Genomic DNA, 21,965 nt, shown 5'->3' on the forward strand with positions numbered 1-21,965 from the left:
AGTACACGGTATAATATAACTACAGACTCTGGTGCCTCTAATTTGACCTCTGGATCTGCCGCCTGAGTCTCCAACCCCATTCCGGCTAGTGTGAAATATATCACACAAATAAGTTTACAGATCAAATCTCTCCCCAACAAGTTTACAGGATTTGAATCACGTATCACAAGTTGATGATGCTCTTTTTTTTGGCCCCAAATTTTAGTGGCATGGAGCTGTAACCTGAGTTATACGATGCTGATTTGTAAAGCCAACAACTTGCACTTATTTCCCAAAAGGGGGAAGGTTCGGGACCCCAAATATCCTAATAGTTAAATGAGCGACATATGCTCTGATCCACTTCTCTGACTGTGCTAAGCATGCACTCCTTCTGCCCTCAAAAGCACCTGAGATGTGAATGTGTTCTGCTGGGCTCGACTGATAGGTTGAAAATGAAGATTTCTAAACTTGCATATATATAGGCATAAGGGGATTTTATGGTAAATCTGGTTTCTGCATTTTTGGAAGTTCTCCTTCCATCCCGAGATTTGATGCTTGAGCATTGATCATCCCTTGATCAGGATTGTATCAACATTCCAGCATTCAGTGACCAACCTTGTTACAAATGTGACTGGGGTGACTTCTTTAAGGCTCTCACACTGGTTCCAGACATACCTCCCCAGCATCTTCCCATCCCTTGGGCATTTCTTCCATAGGACATTGAGACTCCCTGCATGTTTGGTCCTATACTGGTGTAAAGGTCTAGCCCTGGACTCTGCATGTTTATTCCTTTCACACTCCTGTTCTCTGCTAACTTAGAGCCTGATTACGATCTTGGTGGACAGCGTTATGCCATCACAAACATGACGGATATCCCGTCTTCCGTATTGCAATTCCATTATATCCTAAAGAACTTGTAATACAGCAAATAAGATATTCATCACGTTTGTGATGGAGAATCCCTTCCGCCAAGATCATAATCAGGCCCTAAGTCTGATCTACTGAAAACATTTTTTTCAGCCCTACTCCTTTGGCATCTAACATGCCACTACAAAATGTTTCATACTACAGTATTTGTCTACAGGCTTGATTTACCAGCAGAGAACACCCTGTATGATCTGATTACAGGTTTCTGGTCATAACCCTTGTACAAAGGAGGAAATAAACCCTCGCATTGTAGCTCTTAGGGGATTGTTCATACCACTGTTCTCCCTTGTATACCTGCATTAATCTCTCAAAGTATGCATGTACTGATTATTTGGGCTATTGGGATGTTCTGAAATTTTTGGGCCAAACAAATTCCTTTTGTGTACCCCTGGTGTTTGAGTTGATCAATGACTGCATCTTACTTGTTCTTTTCAATTGGTGACATAGCATTTGTGTTTGCTACTCTAGGGGGTTCTTGCTTCGGCCAATCTATGACTCTATTACATTCTGCCCACAGATCCTTCAGGACTGTTATCTCAAAAAGCAAATCCAAATCCTCCCACAGGACCTTCAAAATAGTCACTCTCTGCTTTATCTGGGTGTACCATTTGCAGGAGAGTGCTTGTGACACGGAAGAGGTCTGTTCAAGACTAGGGGACATGCACATATCAGAGGGTACTTTTTCACTACTCCCTCCATGACGTCTCCCTCTCCAACCTGTGTAGATTCCTTTTTTCATTGTACCTTCGACCATTTGTTCTTGGATCACACTTCCCTAAATTTCTCCACACTACTCCACTTCCTGATGTTCTCAATCAGTTCCCTCACATGCATTTTTCATTCTCTTCAGCTTTAATAATCTCGAGTTCTTGTCGCTCCCATCATCCTGAAATTCTTTCGCAATTTCTTCCTTGTCATCAAGTCAAATCCACACTCATCTGCCACTTTTTCCATATTTGCTTGTGCTTCTTGCGCCACCGTCACAGTTTGTTTACTCATGTAAAGCAGTTCATTCTCATTAGGGTGTTCCAAGAAATCCATGTCTACATACCCCTTGGGCTATATTGAGTCTTTGATGGGCCTGTTCTTTGGGCTGAGGAGTAGTTTGTGGAGTCATGGTTGTAACAGAGGTCCCTGGCGTTTCTCCCTGGGGGGCTCCAAGCTCTAGTATACTAGATAGATCTACTATTTTCAGGGAGGTACTCAAAGGGGTGTGACTCTGAGATGCGCTAGTGATCATTGTGGTAGAAGAAATGCTTGTACTATTTGAAGGCTGGGACTTAACTACAGAAGCAGGTGTTGATGTTTGGACACTGGGTGAGACAGTGGACTCAGTGTAACTTGTAGGTACAAAAGCTTTGGGACAGGCTATAGTAATTGAGCCATTCTCTGTTAATGTCTGGACTGCAGCACCTGGTGCTGATGCTGCATTTTATGGAGGTGGTCTTATTCTTCAGAGTTTGTATTTGAAGGCATCCTGCTCCTCACTCTCAGCTTCTGTCTCACACATAGGTTCCTAATGTCTTGATTACTTCCTCCCTCCATCTCCCTTGCCTCTCATTGTCCTGTGAACTTATCCAAGAGTAACCCGTGTTGCATACTTTCAGTGTGAATTTCTTTCTCTTCTTTTCATTTGCAACCTGTTCCCAGAGATGCAGGGCCTCAAATTGTGTAGGTCTGGACTGGGGTCTTAGGTCATACATTCTCCTTTTCATATTTTCAAACCTGGGTGTGTGGAATGTGCCATTCAGTGGGATCGGTAATTCCCCATCCTTCACCCTGTATTTGAGCCATTGTCTAAGCCAAATAAATGTGTGTAACCCATTTGCCTAGTTGTTGTGGCTTTGGGCAGAAATTTCTCTTCCTTATTTGAATATTTCAGTTTTTTCGAAAAGGGATTTCCCATTTTGTCAATATTCCAAAATTACTCTCTGTTAGACTCTCAGTCACCCTCTACTCTGCTAAATTCATGATTCATCCACCAATACCAGCATGTCACAGTCAAAGGTCAACCAACAGCAGCATGGCTCCAGTGTTTACCAGCCAATCCATTCACAGCACCCTGTGAAGTAAGCACCCATATACTGCCAGCTTCTCCTGAAGTCTTCCCACCTTTCTCACTGTTAGCATTTGTCCGCTTTCTCTAATGGAATTTTCTATGATACAAGAATACAGCCTAATTTACACAGCAGTAAACTCTCAACCTGTAAAAGTCTCCCATACCCAGCACGCTCACTCCCATGCACCAAGGAATGAACATACACTGAGCCTACTAAGTATATTTTCACAACAGAGAGGTTACTTCCCTATCCTGGTGTAACTGATAGTATCTTACGGAATACCTCACCTTAGCAGGCAGCTTTAAAAGGTCTACAAATCTTGAGGTACCTTTCTACAATTTCATACCACAAGCATCTTTTTAGCAGAAAAATATTAAACACAATTGTCTTCAAAAGTAAAAAAACATAGTCAAAACAAGCATTGGCAAACCTCGTAGGTCTCTCCTTTGTGACCTATTGGCTTTGGCAATTACTATGGCGGGACTGTACGGCATTGGGACATACACTGGGCAGCGTGTGGACAGGACTGAAGAAACAGGGATGGGAGGGGGAGAGGAAACAGGGTTTAGGGGGAGAAGAAACAGGGATGGGAGGGAGAAGAAATAAGAATCAGGGAGGGAGAAGAAACAAGGTTGGGAAGGTGGGTGGTAGCGGTAGAAGAAACGGGGATGGGGTGTGGGTGAGAGGGGGAGTAGAAACAGGGATGAGAGAGAGGATGCAAGGGGGAGAAGCAACAGGGATGGGTGAGAAGGAACAGGGACAAGATTGAAAAACAACAGGGACAGGAGGGTGGGTGGGAGGGTAAGAAGTAATAGGGGAAAAGGGGGAGAAGAAACAGGCATGGGAGGGCAGGATGAGAGGCTGGAAAAATAAGCAATGATGGGTTGGAAGACTAACAATGGGGAAGCAGCAATAATAGAAAGATGGAAAGATGGGGGAAGGGTGGGTATATGTGCAAGCAAGGGCAGCAGGAAGGGTGGGGGGCAGGGAAAGAAACACAGAGAAGTTGTGGGTGGAAGGGGAAAGAAACAAATAGGTTAAAAAAATCACAGCTAACATCTTCATTCACAGTGAAGTTAGTCAGTGACTGTTGTAGGCTGGCCCTCTCCCCCATACTGTATGCTTCATTTTGCGGAATTAAAATGTAAATGTCACAACAACAGACTAGTTGATCAAGAGGACTAAATGAAAGCCTTTATACTTAAAGATCTTACATACATAAGTTTAATAAAATCTAAATGGAATATCTAACGCCAGATCTCAAACCAGATAGTGAGAACTAAAAATTCGTAGTGGTACAAATCAGTAAGACTTTGTTGCAAGCACTATGAACAGAAGGTTATAAACAAAGTCTGTGGCAAGCCACCCATAAGCAGCAGCACCAAAGGGGTAGTTCTGTCAGGAGTCCTTGTGTACTATTTAATTTCCAAATTGCCCTGATGCAGTACACACATAACACCATTTCACAAACTTTGAAATTTAAAAAAACAAAACAAACAAATACTTGATGCGATTTCCCAAAACATCACTACCTAAAAGATCTGCTAAGGTTGGAAATGTCGGAGTCTGATCGCAGGGGTCCTACTATAACTCGACAAGCAAAACCTATTAAAATACATGTAAGATAGTGTACTGCTATTTGCATTTTGCTGTATGTGCAGTGATTAAAGAATCTACTTTAAGTTTCCGCAGCGATTCTGCTTAGAATGTTTAACCTTGGTGGTACCAAGATTGTATATTGCTGCACACCAATCACTTACCCAAACAACAGTTTTAAATTGAACATAAAGGGGCCGATTCCGATGGCCGGTCGGACAGCTGTCCGTAGCCTTACCCTGCGACCGACACGTACCCGGAGCCGGTCCGTCCTGTAGAGTAAGTACGATGCACATAACTGCCAAAAACACGACTGACACGTAGGCTGTGAATCAAGATCCATTCTCCGTCCGAGCCGTAACTCCTAAATAGGAACCGTGTCGCCAGGAAGCAGTATCCATAGCAGTTTCCGGCATGACAAGTACGATGCGTACTTCCTACGCGCCGGACTGGTCATCATGTACGGCACGTCACAGCATCCGGAAAACAAGCATATCAGCTACGATTCGCGCCACAAATCAATACAAGGCTACGAGACGGACCAGCTTGCAGCGGTTACGAGACGGAGCAACAAGCAGCGTGTACAACACGAACACATCATGAATCCCATCACGCAGGTCATACCAGCACTCTACATCTACGACCGGCTCAGGAACCTACGCCGACGGCGCAGGCGGTAAGTCAGACACCTACCACATAAACAAACGACAAGTACCCGCAAAATGGCACACACACACAGGAGATCCACATCCTGGCCACTAACAACAGCCCTCCATAGGGGTTGCATGGCCAGCACCACTAACACCCCCACCCATAGGGGGCCTGTTGCCCATCACACCTGCCACCCCCACCCATAGGGAATATGTTGCCCATTACCCCTGCCACCCCCACTCACAGGGGACCTGTTGCTCATCACTACTGCCACCCCCACCCATAGGGACTATGTTGCCCATCACCCCTGCCACCCCCACTCTCAGGGGACTTGTTGCCCATCACCCCTGCCACCCCCACTCACAGGGGACCTGTTGCCCATCACCCCTGCCACCCCCACCCATAGGGACTATGTTGCCCATCACCCCTGCCACCCCCACTCACAGGGGACCTGGTGCCCATCACCCCTGACATCCCCAGCCATAGGGCTTATGTTGCCCATCACCTTTGCCACCCACACCCGTAGGGGACCTGTTGCCCATCACCCCTGCCACCCCCACTCACAGGGGACCTGTTGCCCATCACTACTGCCACCCCCACCCATAGGGACTATGTTGCTCATCACCCCTGCCACACCCAGCAATAGGGCTTATGTTGCCCATCACCCCTGACACCCACACCCATAGGGGATCTGTTGCCCATCACCCCTGCCACCCCAGCCATAGGGCTTATGTTGCCCATCACCCCTGCCACCCACACCCATAGGGGACCTGTTGCCCATCACCCCTGCCACCCCCACTCACAGGGGACCTGTTGCCCATCACCCCTGCCATCCCCAGCCATAGGGCTTATGTTGCCCATCACCCCTGCCACCCACACCGATAGGGGACCTGTTGCCCATCACCCCTGCCACCCCCACTCACAGGGGACCTGTTGCCCACCACCCCTGCCATCCCTAGCCATAGGATGGGTTATGCACAACACATCCAGCATACGCAAACATCAGGTATGTCCGCAAAATACATCCCCCATGACATCATGACAACAGTGTGTAGCCTGTGACAAATGCCCACAACAGTGATTATGGCTACGAGCATACAATGTAAGTAACAGCACATGTGTGACCAACACATGAGTGTGACATACACAAGGCAAGCATCACCATAGCATTGTGGCAATGTAAAAAGAATCACCCCCTCACTGTGTAGAGCAGAAGTTAAGTGGGGGCTCACAAAATGCAGCAGATGTGGACCATTGTGGTGATGGGGACCAAACCCCCCTCATCACAGTGACCAAAAGGTAAGTGTCATCATGGTCAAAGCTGCAAATAACAAACAGCATGTATGATCCCTGCTCCCAACACATCAAACACTTCTGGGGCAAACTAGTGGTTGTGTCCCATACACACAGAGATTTGGTGAGGCTAACAGTGCTGTGCAGACAAGCACCACACATGGGGGCTGACAATGCATACAGCGTACAATAACACAACAGCAGAAGTGACCATCACCAAGCATGCACACATCTCGAAAATAGACACACCAATCAAAACAACATGTGTAGACTGTAGGTGTCAGCTCACAAACTCACATTCCATGCCAGCAATGGCACCCAACAACCAGGATGAATGTGCACAATGATGTGAAATGACTCACAGGGACAGCAGGCAAAATCACAGAAACAGCATCCAGACAAAGGCCCACAACAGCAATACCAATGCACTGGTGCAGATGCACAAACAGGCAAACTAACACTGCACATCAGACACAACATGTGTGTGTGTCACAGTATCCCCAGGCAACTACACAACACATGAGGGGGGATGAACCACAGTGACACAGATGTGGGCACAGTGCCATACAAAAGTAAACGATCATTGGGACACCCTCAGTGGGCAATCAGGCATTGGGCGATGAGAGGGAGCACAGACACATGTGACACAAGCTGGAATCAACACCAACTAACACTGCAAGAGACTGACACAACACCACTACCCCCAGCGACCAGACAGTGGGGTGACACAAGCATGCATGACACCTCCACTGTGTTGACAAAGACAGATGTCGTACAAACTGGGAAACCCAGACATGTGTCCTGTGCCACAAACGTACATCACACATACACAAACACAAATCACTAAGCATGGCCCCTCATCCATGGACACACATGAGCTAGGAGACCATCCATGCAAACATTCACATCAGTCCACCATCAACTCCACACACCTGAACTGCAACAATGTGTATCTGTGAAGTCCACATGGACAGGTGACATTGCACATTGCACCCATGACAAACACAGGAATGTTGCCAGGAACTAAGGTGCACACACACATCACACAAGGACTGTTTACAACCCAGGGGAATGACAGACACACTGCACAGTATGCGATACATGGCCATGACCTCAAAGCTCATGTAACCTTCAGAATCCCTGCCACAGTTCCAGGTCTATGCAGATGCCGAGGAGGAACACAAGGCACCCATGCTGACACCTGCCAGCATCGCTTCCATGAACCCGACAAGTGGGAGCAGTCACACACACATACAAATGTCTCAATCACTGAAAACTACCACCTAGGGACAACTACATGATATTGCGAACAAACAAGTGCCTTGAGGAACCCTGACTGTGTCCCATCTGTGTCCGACAACATCATCACCACTCAGAATTGAAAAATCCCAATGATGATACACCAATTAACAGTAGTGTGTCATGCACCCACACATCTGGTAGCCCAATGGAAAAGTAGTGGGATGAACCCAGTACCACTCAGCAAGCATCAACAACAGGAACATATCAAGGGAACCCTGTCTGTGTATGAACAGGGATGTGGACACACACACATGCACATACAACACACACCATGGGCCCAGGCCATGTCACTGGACAACACACTTACTTGAGGGGACACAACTCCTGTGGGAGCCTAGCTGTGCCAAACATATTCACCGCAAGTCCCACTCATGTCTGCAGAACACTTGGTCAGTCAGCCATCAGTTACCACACAATGAAGGCTCTGGTCACAACAGCCTGGGTACGGGAGTCTCCCCTAAGTCAGCTGCACATACCCAAAACAAATGTCTAGCAAGTTGCACAGAGGACCCAGTTGCTCCTATTACAATGATGCACACACCTGTAGGGCCAGTAGTGATGAGCACGAAGTATGTGGAAGTGACAATTTGGACAATGGGAAGCACATCACATGTGCAGGGGTGCAAGCCACAGATGTGACCATGCCAATGAAATGCTCACAGAGAGATGTACACAAATAGTTGATCCAGACACACCCAGGTAGCTGCAAAGGATGACATGGATACCCACCATAATAGGATACATATCTCATGGACCACAGGGAGTACCTCACATCAACACATCAGTATGCAACATTGTAAACCAAGCATTACAGGTTCAAGGGCATGTAAAACAACATCAACATGATGTACAGCTAAATCAAGTTCACAGGGACAAAGAAAAAAGATTTAATCAGCATATGAAAAGCGAAACATCTGTTCCAACAAAAGGCCACTGGCCAGTCCATGTCCAAATGGCAAGGAGTGAACTAGACTGACAAATTCAGTGTATGAAATGCTAAACGTCTGTGCAACCAAAAGGCCAATGGCCAGTCCATGTCAAAATGACAAGGAGTGAACTAGAGTGACAAATTCAGTATATGAAATGCTAAACGTCTGTGCAACCAAAAGGCCAATGGCCAGTCCATGTCAAAATGCCAAGGAGTGAACTAGAGTGACAACTGCCACACCTTGCTTGCCTGCACTGATAAGGACTGGGGTCATCCCCTCGGAGGGGCATACATGGGGACAGGCCAGGCACCACAGGGACAGGATCAGGGCACAGCAGAAGGAGGCAGTGAAGAGGTGGGGGATGCAGGCGAGACACTTGCAACTGCAGTGGAGCTGACTGAAGTGGTGGGTGCAGTCACAACTGTGGGGCACAAGTCAGATGGGGTGGGTTCCGGCACAACTCCAGTGGGCAGGTTAGATGGAGTGGATTGGCTCACCACTGCAGTGCCCAAGTCAGATGGGGTGGTCGTGGACTCCAAAGCAGTGCCTACATCCATGGGAGCGGAATGGGGGACAGGTGAGGCCGGCAGGGCAGGGGGGGGACACGGTCCCCACATCAGTGGCACCAACTGCCTGACCAGGTGTGGAGGAGCAAGTGCTAGGGGGGATGGCCTTAGTATTTTGTGGATGGTGTATCTGTGTGTTGGGGAACCCGGGGCAGGGAGTGGCGGGGGAACCTCTGGAGTGGTGGCCTGGGGGATGGAGGACGGAGACTTTGCTTTGGAGCTGCGTGGTGGCGGGGGGGTCTTGCTCCTCTTGCGCCGGAGGGACTTGCGGGTGGGCCTCTCGGTCTGACTGCGCCTGGGGGAGGGTGTCCGGGTGTGAGGGGCACTCCCTTCTGTGTGTGTGGGCTTCCTCTCCCCCTTGTAATCAGGATCTTTGGGTCGGTGGGGAAAAGGCCAAGGTCATAGAGGAAGAGCTTCTGGGGGATGGGGTTGCAGGTGAGGCAAGGGAACAGGGCTGGGAGGGAGAGGTCTCGGAGGACTGTGGAGTGGTTGTGGATGACTGTGCGTGTGTCAGCAAACCAGCCCCTGCGAGTGTGGAATCTGTCCCCAGCGCTTGCTTGTGTGCACGTCTAGCCCTTGGTTTGGGGGTTTCTATGCTTGGGACAGGTAGGCTGCTAGGAATCATGGGTGGTGCAGGGGTAGGAGGGGTGTGGGACTGTTGGAGGAGGGACACTGCTGCCGTCAGGGAGGAGGCCACGGACTGGTTGGTCCTCTGTAGGGCAGAAATGCCCGAGGAAATGCCCTCCATGAATGACACCAGTTATGTCAACAGACCTGTGTGTGCATGGAGGACCTTCAGCATTGACGTCTGCCCTACATGGATCTGTCGAAGTAAGTCCACAGATTCCTCACTCAGGGCAGCAGGGGACACAGGGGCAGGGGGTGCGGTGCCTGGCACAAAGGAGACATGCTCACAAACACGGGAGCCCACAGGGACCTCTGGGATGGGAGCCGATGGGAGGGTGGTGGTGGTGGTGGTGGCGGTGGCAGAGACAGCCTCACTAGCTGGTGTTTGGTGGCTGCTGATACCCGCTTCCACAGGGGAGTCATCCTCAGAGCTGCTGTGGCCTTCAGCTGGTGGGGATGGTGCTGACGACTCCTCTGTGTGGCTGGGTCCACCTGACTCCTCTCCTTCTGTCCCTGTAAGGCTCTGTGGCTCCTCCTGGTCCGTGGAGCTGTCCCCTCCTGTGGCCTTGGATGTATCTGGATAGGAATAGGAAGTAACAAAACAACATCAGTCACCTGCACGAACTGCACACACCACAGTGAGTACATCACATCACAGGGCAAGCCCTGGCATCATCAGCTGAACACAGCTCAAAGTGCCAACACTGTTTAGGATGAGACAAATGTCATTCTCAACATCAACCATGGCACACATATCCCTCCTTGACTTTCACACATATGTCCGTTGCATGTTGGATGCTAACACACCAATGTGCCAACGTGCACCACCCCCACATTAGTTGTACATGCAAGTGAACATGTAGGAGTATGTCACTAGACACACAGCACATCTCTTGCGACTGACTCAGTATAGGTGTCCGGATGAAGGGATGGGCAGAGACTCATTTCACATGCTTGGGATGCATGCCAGCAACACACACATGATCATGTCCTGATGGGCAAGGCCACAATGGGGTGCATGGTGCACACTTGAACACAACGCAGGCACACTCATAGCAAGTTCAATGCCATGGCACTGGGATGCCCTGAAAGTCAGTCAACACTGTCTCCTGTCACAGGGGCAGGGCATCCAGACAACAACAATATGCACTGACTCACAATCCTGGCTCAGGGGTAAATCTGACTCTGCAGATGACTGGCGCACTTGCCCATCCCATGCAAACAACATATCCAGGATCCAGAAGACCCCACATCATGCAAATCATTCATATGAGTCTCAGCAAACACAAATCCATGTACATTAACACATCACAGTCTGCCATGCATATTACCCAGCTGCATGAGGGACTCAGTTGCATACACCATTGTGCGCTGTCACATGATCACACACCTATATGTCACACAGGTCTTGTCTCCCACAGTCACATTGCAGATGTCATGCTGACCCTCTGAATCATGGACACCCCAGTTGTACGTAGCAACAAGCCACACCCTAATGACACAGAGGCACACACCTGAGGGCACATGTTACTAAGCACAACCTGCAATTTCATACACAGGAGTGGGATTACAGAGTGTTTCTGAATGCCCTTGAGGGGGCATGACTGGGCAGGACTAAGTGAAACAGTGTATTGCCCCGGACAGTAGTCAGGTGGCTAAGCAATTGTGACATACTTGATATACATACTCCTGATGTCCAAAAATTGGAGTCCCCTGCTGCATGGTTTTGTTTTGAATACCCCAGAAACATGTTGCGAGTCAGACCAGCAATTGGTACACATCTCAAGGGCACACACAGTTCACATGTCAGATCTCAGGCATTATGTAAACAATTGACCCACCCATGAAACCCACAACAGAGTCACGGGAACTGATGCTGACTGGTACCTGAAACATAGCTGACTGCAGGGACACAGTGCCCTAGTGACACAAGCAACAGACTGTAGGGGCCACACCTGTGGAACAGATGAGGAGGGTGCATCAAACAAATGAGGGACCTGATTTTGGGACTACATGACCTTCGTAATGTGGAAGTGTGACCAGGACAAAAGACTGCTATTTGCATGTCAGATATAGTACACAGATCAGGCATGGACTTACCCCCTTCCTACTGCTGTCTGGCCTTCAGCTGGCTATCCAGGTCCGGGAAGACCACCGCTAGTATCCGGAGCATGTGGGGAGTCAGGGTCCGGTGTCCGCCCCTCCTGCGTGGAGGTGACAGCTTCAGCTGGACTCTAGCTATCCTCCGGGTCCAGCCACGAAGGTCCTGCCACCTCTTCTGGCAGTTGCGGATCCAACGATTGTAGACCCCCACAGAACGAACAGCCTGGGCGATGGTCAGCCAGATCTCCTGCTTCTGGTGGGCATCAACCTGTGAGGATGACAAAGTGAAAAGTACATTAACACACATGCCCCAGATTTGTGCAGCACACTATTGGATATACATGTCATCATCACACAGGGAAATAAATTACACAGGTAGTGCAACCATGGGGAATGAAAACTCACATGCATGTCTGACATGTTAACAATGCCTGGATAGTTTAAGCTTGCAATAATGCACTTTAGCAGCATGAAAACTATTCATTACATGTACCTACACACTTTGGTGGATGAAAGTAGTCAGTGAGAATGCTTGCCACTGGTGTACACACTGCTAGTACTGCTAGTCAGACAACATGCATAATTAGGAAGGCAGTGGACAGCACACTCACCTCCTCCCCTGGTGTCCCATAGAGCTTTCTGTACTCTGGAAGGAGCCTGTCGAGGAGGGCCTGGTTCTCCTCCTCAGTGAAGGCTGGGGCCCTCTCCAGTGTACGTGCCGTAGCAGGAGCCAGAGGATGCATAGACAGCAGCAGTGGTAGCAGGGATGTGGTCCAGTACCATGTAGTGCAGGCAAGTGAGCTCCCTGGGGGCCAGCCAGCCTTATATCTGTGCTGCAGAGGCAGACTCTGTGCCATGTGTCCCAAGTGATAGGTCCAACACGGTTGCATCCTATGAATCTGGCCAATCCATTCAAAAGTACGACTCGTACACGCCTTCCGCATCGTTCAAATCTTCACCTTCATGGAACACTTGAAATTGCAACATTGTTGTAGGCATCCAAATTAATTTCCAGTGCACAACTCGTACAAGTTTTGAATCCGCATCCGTCTCCATGACAGTCCTGAGCCAATGGGTGCGCCCGGCTCGTTCAACAGACTGTACAACGCGTATTTTGAATATACACATGCACCCGTCTCCATACGATTCAATGGCCAAGGCGTACGCCTGTCTCGAACCATGCCTGTCCGACGCGTATGCATGATAGTCACCTGCGTCGGACCTCATTGTATGCAATGACAATGCGTACGCACGGCTCGGTCATGACCCGTGCAATGCGTACGCATTGTCACCCGCGTCGGACCTCATTGTATGCAATGACAAGGCGTACGCACGGCTCGGTCATGACCCGTGCAATGCGTATGCATTGTCACCTGCGTCGGACCTCATTGTATACAATGACAATGCGTACACACGGCTCGGTTAATGACCCGTGCAATGGGTACGCATTGTCACCCGCGTCGGACCTCATTGGATTCAATTACAAGGCGTACGCACGGCTCGGTCATGACCAGTGCAATGCGTACACATTGTCACCCGCGTCGGACCTCATTGGTGTGACTATTAGACGGATGCAACACACATATACTGGCCATGGACACCTGCACACACCTGCCACACTATAGCATTGGCCACACAGTGTCCCATGGCATGTGAGGCTGCATTCCCTGGGTGTTTGAGATGGCCATAGCTGTTTTTTTGTCTGGCACTTTGTGCAGCCACTCCCAGGCTGTGCACGTGTACATGGAGGCAGAGTCCTTTGTGTGTTGTGCACATTAGCACTGTGATGTGCAATTGGACAGTAATGGGCAGGAGCGAAGGGCACAGTGTCAGGTTGGATATGTTTAAGACATGTCACATACACCCTGAGTCCTGGGGGTGATGGCATGTACGTCACAGTGAGACCTGTAGCCCCAATACTGATGTGCACCCACAGTCTGTGTGCATGTTGTGTCTCGGATATGTCTGATAACATGTTACCAATCGGTGACAGTCTCCACATCCATGTGGTATATGCATCAACCTTGATGGGGTATGTGTCTAAGAGATGTGCATGTAGGGCCGGCAGGAACAACAGAGGCCACTACCTGTGGGACTTACGCTTGCCTTGTGGTGTGTACGTGCTACGCCATGTCCATTAATGTGTTGATGTGGCAATACAGGGAGCCTGGGTTTCTGCATGGCAAAGATCTGTGATGCCTGGGAGACATGAGTCCTCATTTGTCACTGGGGTGGGTATTTTGAACGTTGCAGCAGCACATAGGTTGGGTGACACAGCCAGATGATTAGCCCATTGCACTACATGGCACTCATGTGGACATGTGAAATTGAGATGTGAGGTGGTGGTCTTTTAGGTGACATATGTGTCCATGACCAACAGCACACACCTCAGTACATTGTGTAATGTCATGAACTAGCATGTGATAGTGATCGTGGTCATGGCCACATGGGTGGATGTACTGACAATCTTCCTTTGTGCATCTCTGTACTGCAGGGCACTAGCTGTCCATCGGCCATTCCCAGACCTTGCAACCATGCAGGAACGCGACAGCATCAGACGGTACCGCTTCACCAGGCCACTGATTGAGGAGTTGGCGGAGCAGTTGGCGCCACATCTGCTACCTGGCTGGACATACCCTACAGCACTGACCCCAGAGGTGAAGGTGATGGCAGCCCTGCACGTCTTTGCTACCGGTACCTTCCGGTACACTGTGGCTACTGCTGGTGGTATGTCGCAAACGATGTTTAGTCGGGTGCTATGCGATGTCTTGGAGGGGATGTTGCAATTCCTCGACCTGTATATCAAGTTCCCGAGCCAAGATGAACTCCCTGAAATTAAGGATGCTTTTTATACACTGGGGAGGATGCCAAACGTCATTGGATCCATTGACGGAACACATGTTGCCCTGATACCACCACAGGCACATGAGCAGGCATACCGGAACAGGAAGCACTACCATTCGATCAATGCTCTGGTGGTCTGTCTTGCTGACATGTTGATCACACATGTGTGTGCACGGTTCCCTGGTTCGGCGCACAATGCCTACATTATGAGGAGTAGTCACATTGCAACGCTGATGTCACAGATGCCAGCTCAGCGTGCCTGGCTTGTCGGTGTGTACTGACTGTTTCTCATTGTGTGTGTTTGTCAGTGTTGTATTCCGCTCTCCTACAAAACTCAGCTCCTTGTTGATTTTTGTGTGTGTAGGTGACTCTGGATACCCCAACATGCCGTGGTTGCTGACACCCCTCAGGAACCCTGTGACACCAGCCGAGCTGCGCTACAATGAGGCACATGGTTTGAGCAGGAGGGTGATTGAGCGGACATTCGGCCTCCTGAAAAGCCGCTTTCTCTGCCTGGACAAGACCGGAGGGGCCCTCCCATATGAGCCTGCAAAGGTGTGCAAAATAATACTGGTCTGCTGCATGCTACATAAAATGGTGGTGCAGAAGGAGGTGCCTCTCATCCAGGATGACGATGACGACGACCAACGTCTGGCACCTATGGAGGATCCCGGCCTGGGCCAAGATGCCAGTGATGATGAAGATGATGGTGACGTCCGCTACCAGCTCATCAACAACTTCTTCACCTAAATGTGAGTTTCCAGGGTTGTTATGTGAATGTATGGAGGTAGCCTGGAATGTGTTGAGCCAGCTCTGTTGCTGTCTGAGTGTGTCTGCGTGCCACTTGACTGGATGCATGCTCTGATGTGTCCATTCAGGTGGTGTGTACTCCACAATAGGGTAGTACTGCTAACTAGTGTTTGTGTAAGTGTTTTGCAACATGTTTTGTGCATGTGCATTGCATTTCTCTCCTGTTCGTCTGTGCTTTTGACTGTATCTTGTCTGTCCTTCCCAGGGTCCTTTGCCTGTTGTGTGGTTAACACTAACTCCCAACACCCAGAAGCCAACACCAGTGTGGAAGTTGACAATTCCCATCAACTGATGTACCACACATCCCTGGACTTCCATTCTCCAACACATTGTGAGTGTGTGTCCACTGTTACGTAGAATTACCGTGCAACTAGTGTGGAATAACCGTGTTGCTGATGTGTAATGAACTTGTGCTACGCTTTGTTATGTGCGTTGTCTGTCTTCCCACATCTGAGTGACATCTGCTTACCTCACCTGTGGACTTGTTGCCACTGACTGTGCTTGGTGTTGTGTCTGTGCATGCCAATGTGTTTCAGGTCAACATCATTGTGTGGGATGAGTAACATGGCCATGGTGAGTATGTTTTGTGTTGCCATAGTGGTGTGTCTCCCTCACATGTGTCACATCCCCATGACTCACCTTACGTTGGTCACATTGTTGCAGTATTTGGCATGCACTGTGTTGTGTAGCAGATCGACTTCGCCCTGAACATGACAAGTTGGAAGCATAACAGAGGAAAGTATGGTGTACTGGTGAGTTTATTTACAAACATGTGTTAGTGAAGTGCACAGGATGGTGGGTGCTGTACAGTGGTTTGGGAATCCTAAGTTCACATTGGAGTTGGAAGTGCTGGTAGATGAAATGTCCAGAGTAAAGTCCACAGTCATCTGCTACATTGGCCCAACATGAACCCTCCATGTAATGTGGGCGAGTTGTGTGTGATTGGACAAGATGAACGGGTTGCACACAAAGAACATTGTCCAGAACAGGTTTTGAGGCCCTGGGGGATGTGCTGGGATATCTGCCTCTCACATGTCCTTCTTCGGACAACCCCTCTTCTTCCAGGGGGGGGATCCTCATGTGCAGGCCTCTGCGGTGCAGGGGACTCTCCGCCAGAGTCCTCCTCCCACCCTGTGGCGCTGGCAGATGGTGTTGCGACAGATGTTGTGGGCACACAGGGGGGTGTGGACAGGTTGGTGTTGATCTGCCGGAGGCATTGTAGTATGTCCCGATGCACCCAAGTAAGGGCATCCCACTTTGCATCCATGCGGACATGGTGGGCGACCTGCTCATGTTGCATGTCCTTGAGGATCCCCACTACCTGGCCAAATCCTCCGGTGCTATCCTGGTACGCATCTAAGATGCGTGCCAGTTGGGGGTCATCATGCAGTCCAGATCCCTCTGTAAGGCGTGCCCTGTGCCTCCCACCCCTCCCAGCACCCCTCTCCACACTGGCAGGACAAGCGGCGGTACGCACAGGTGACACTGGGACCCCTTGGGTGGTGTTGCTGGTGGTGTTGGCTGTAGCTTCCGGGGGGTCCCGTGTCCCTGTGCTGTGGGTGTTGATTGTCCTTGGTCTGTCCGTGTTGGCGGGAGTGCCCTGTCGGTGTCCAGATGCTGGAGGCGTGGGTACAGGGGGGGAAGATGTAGCTGCTGCTGGTGCTGCATGATGGCTCACACCGGAGGGGCCAGGTTGGTCGTCGTCATCCGAAGAGGACAGTGAGAGAGTCAGACCAGAGAGCTCAGTGTCCACCAGAGTCTGGGACTGGGTATCCTCGTCATTTGGCGCTGGGTGCCCAGCACCACCTGTGTTTGGAAGAGACACACAATGTGATTTATGTTTCAACATGCATCGTTGGTTCACAAATATGACATTTTCTACTTGTCTGCCTGTACACTGCTTTTTCCCAGCTTGTCACAGACAGAGTTTTATCTTGTTGTTGGCCATTTGCCAGAATGGCCTTGTGCTCCCCACAACAGAGCCCAGTGTCAGACATCTTGTCAGTCCCTTCCCACTCGCTGTGGGTCGAGTATGGTTCAGGTTGATCTGCAGGGCCATGTGGGTGGGTGTAGGTTGTCTGTGACTGCGATTCCCATGATACTCTTGGCTACACCCCCCATTCCCAGCATGCCCATTCTTCCTCCCTCTTGACTCTGCTTCCCTGTGAGGGGGTGTGACATCAATGGCAAGATGGCTGACTGTGAAATCCTGGTGTTTGTTTGGCTACAAGTCCCAAGTGAGCCCCTGTGCTTCACACAGCAGCACCCAGTACGGGATATCTTTTGCTGATATTTCAATGAGGTGTGTGTCAATGCATTGTACCCGGTGAGTTGTGTGGAGTTTGTGTTGGGGGGTGTCTCCCCATGCTGCGTAGTATGGTCAGGGCTGTCAGTCCTCCTTCCCATCATGAAACATGCTTCCATTGTAGGGCGTGCAAGTTGTGTACTGGTGTTTGCTGCTGGTTGTGTCTCCTGTTTGCAAGGGATGATGGTAGTGATTGTAGTCCTTTATATAGTTGGAGTTGTGGGTGTGTCTTTGTCCCATGTTTTTTTTTTGGGTATCTATTGGCTTAGTCATTGCTTGTTTGGTCCTTTTTTGTGTTTTTTCCTTTGTGTTTTGTGGGCATGAAGGAGCCGTTCATGTGACGGAAACGGACGCTGCTGTTGTCTTGTGCAGGCTTCTCCGCTTCGTTCACACTGCCTGTCTTCTGTGTTTGGTATGCGTAGTTCGCGGCGGTCTCTATTGCTTGTGTGCAGGGCTGTCTGTGCGTGTCGGTCGTGCGGCTTGGTCTCTGTGCGAGTTGGTCTGGTTTTACAGGTATTGCATCGTACTGCGCTAATCGTACATCGCGGGTACAGGTCGGTTGGGTTCATTCCGGGTTTGTGTGGGTGGGTGAAAATCACGTCGGTTTTCCCTCCGGATCCCTATTTTCCCTCGGTCGTACGGCTTGTATTCCGTACGTGTCGGTTGTAATTCACTCGCGTTGCATCGTACTGCACGGGTCGTACGGCGCTGGTCCATGTCGGTCGGTATTCGGTCCGGGTCCGTGTTGGTTGGTTCGTTTTGCGGCCCGAATCGGAATCGGCCCCAAAATAGGGACTAACTGAAATGATATGCAACTCTTTCAAAGCAGCAGACCTCATTGTGACCCTGTAAGACACTGAAAACTAAAGCACACAAGGAGAAAGAGGGGTGGATGCTGGACGCACCCAAACAGGATCGGGTGTCCCAGGCGCATTCTTGGATGCAGGAATGTGGGCTTTCCTCAAAGCACAATATGGTGACAGATGGACGTTTGTGGAAAGGAATCCCAGAGCAGCAGCTACCCCGAAACAGAACTATGGTGGTCATTACGATGGCGGATGGACTTCAGTCCGTCCGCCATCGTTACGGATTTGGGGCAGGCCTCCTATGAGGCGGTCGCCACACAATCCGAATCATGATGCGTACCACCACAGCAGTTACATCACCTATATTTTGCATTTTGGTGGGGATGTGGTCAGCAGCCTCTGCCACAATGCAAAATATAGGGTGCAGACACCTCCTTGCACTACATGGCAGGCAACCTGTAGGTGGTGGGTTTCCACCATCGTAATGAGCCCCTATGTGCCGAAACTCAGAGGTGCATCTGCAGAGCGCTAGAGCAGACACGCTGTGAGACCCTTAGCATGAGTCAGTTATGCTGCGTGTACACATGTGTAATTGTAGAAAAAGCATGTAATGCTAGCCTAGCCAAGCAAAGGTAGACATGCACTTCACAAGACATACATACATCACTAGGCATGAGAATGAAAACACAGCGTTTTTGTAAATGACGCTGAGCAGAAATGCACATGCATATCTAAACACTATGCATGCACAGAGATATATATATATATTTTTACAACATGCATCAGTAGATTGGCATGTATTTATGCCATGTAGCAATATGCATTCAATATGCATTCACAGTAGGAGGTGCATTTTAGCCTGTAACCACAATCTTTCAGGTTTAGACGTGCTATGTGCCGCTACATATGTACATGAAAAAAAGAATTAGGCAATTGCAGTGAACAGGTAGAAAGCGCAGTATTTTACACATTACGTGCATTTCATTTTCAGTACATGGCTGCCAAAAACTTGAGATTGTACAATAAAATATCAGGGTTCAGTTTACTCCAATTAGCCCTCAGAGCCTTCCAAGCGGCTTAATTTCTGTCTATATCTATATTAAAATGCAAACTAAAGAACACTGAGAGGCAACAGCAAAAAAACTAGAGATTTATAGACACAGCAGAAAACAATGCTGATTCAATAAACCCATAGCTAATGTAATTACAATTCCAAATAAAAAATAAAAGAACACCAGTAGGATAGGCGTGTTTTGGTCTAAAGGGGAAAATAAGAATTACTGTATTGCCAAAAACATAAACAACACACGACAAACGAATTAAAGCTTTACCGACACGGCAGTGAATGAAAAGGGAATCTTCATGAAACACGAACCAAAAACCCCAAAAAATAGTGCGCACAAATAAACACAAATACGGAGAGGAGAAAGGCTTCAAATAATACAGTGCTGCTCCATGGAGAGCAGCAACACATGAAAAGGACAGACATCTAACAACAAATAACTACATAAAGCAAGGATTTACAATGGACAATCAAAGTTATCAACCAAAGGCGGTGGGTGAGCTGTAAGCCAAAAGAGTGGATACAGTGGGAGATATCTATTACAATGCAGGCATTACATCGTAATGCCTTTACAATGTGGGCATTACATCACAAGTGCAATTACAACGCATGCCATTACAAAGCAAATGTCTTTGCGCTGCATGCCATTACAACACATATTTAAGGTAAGTTTTTTATTTATTTTTTTAAAACTTTTTAGTCTTCAATTTTTGGTTTGGGTGGTGTTTTTTAATTTCCAGGTATTCATTTTAATACCTGGGTATGAATTTTGTTACAACAATAGAGTATTTTTAACATAATATTTATCTTATTTAAAAGAAACATATATTTTTAAGAGCGATTGACAACCAACCCCTGAGATGGGATGTTAGGGAAACAGGGGTTTTGTGTGGGGTAGTGTTATAATACCCAGGTACTAGATTTACTTATTAAGTATTTATTTTTAATATTATTAGTATTTTCAATACTAATTTATATATTCTTTTTTTATTAATTTAAAATTAAATATTTTTGAGTTTGACACCCATTCCCTGGGACGGGATGCTAAGGAAACAGGGGTTTGGGTGGGGTAGCGTACTAATACTCAGGTATTAATTTTAATACTTGTGTATTTATTTTGTACTGTTAATAGATTTTTTTTTAAAGTTTTTTGTACAAATATTACAATTTTTAACATAAATATATTTTTTTAAAGGATTGTCACTTACCCCTAGGATGGGATGCTTGGGTATCAGGGTTTATGGGTGGGGGAGTGTATTAATACTCAGGTATTCATTATAATACTTGTGTATCATTTTTTTAAACTTGACTAATTTTAAAATTAAATAATCTAAAAATATTTATTAAATTCAAAAAATATTTTCATTTTTTTAATTAGATTTCACAACCAACCTCTGGGACAGGATGAAAGGGAAACAGGGGTTTTGGGTGGGGTAGTGCATTAAAAGTTGGTAATAAAATTAATATCTGAGTATTAATTTATACTGTTATAATTCTATAACAATGTTATTTTTATCTTCATTTATAAAAATGTAAACATAATGGAAGAGTTTAACATCTATCCCCTGGGACGGGATGCATGGGAATCAGGGCACATTGTTGGGGGAGTGTATTAATACCCAGGTATGAATTTTAATGCTTGGGCATTCATTTATAATACATTTTTAAATAAAAATTTAAAGAATTAAAATGAATAAAATAGTTAATAAAACAATAATTAAAAGGTAAACATTTTTAAGTCAGAGTATATGTAGTTAATTATTTAAGAGTAATAAAAATACAAAATATAGATATAAAATAAAAAGACAACACAAAATGCATTCTTTTAAATTGTATTTATTTTATTAAAAATATAAAAGTCAATTTAAATGTAAAAAATAATATAAAAATAAATTAAATTTTTTATTAATTTTAAAAAATCAACATTGCAACTGTTCTGTATTCTAACAATTTTTTTTTAAGGTTTTGTAGGTTTTCCCATGGTTTTCCATTGAAATCAATGGGAGAAAATGCCCTTTTTTCATTTTTACTAACACAGATGACGTTGCCGGTTGAACGTAACTTTCTACAGTTGATGGAGCGTCGCAGTCAAGATCGGATGGAA

This window comes from Triturus cristatus, chromosome 3_1 (assembly GCF_964204655.1).
Source record: "Triturus cristatus chromosome 3_1, aTriCri1.1, whole genome shotgun sequence".
Taxonomy (NCBI): Eukaryota; Metazoa; Chordata; class Amphibia; order Caudata; family Salamandridae; genus Triturus; species Triturus cristatus.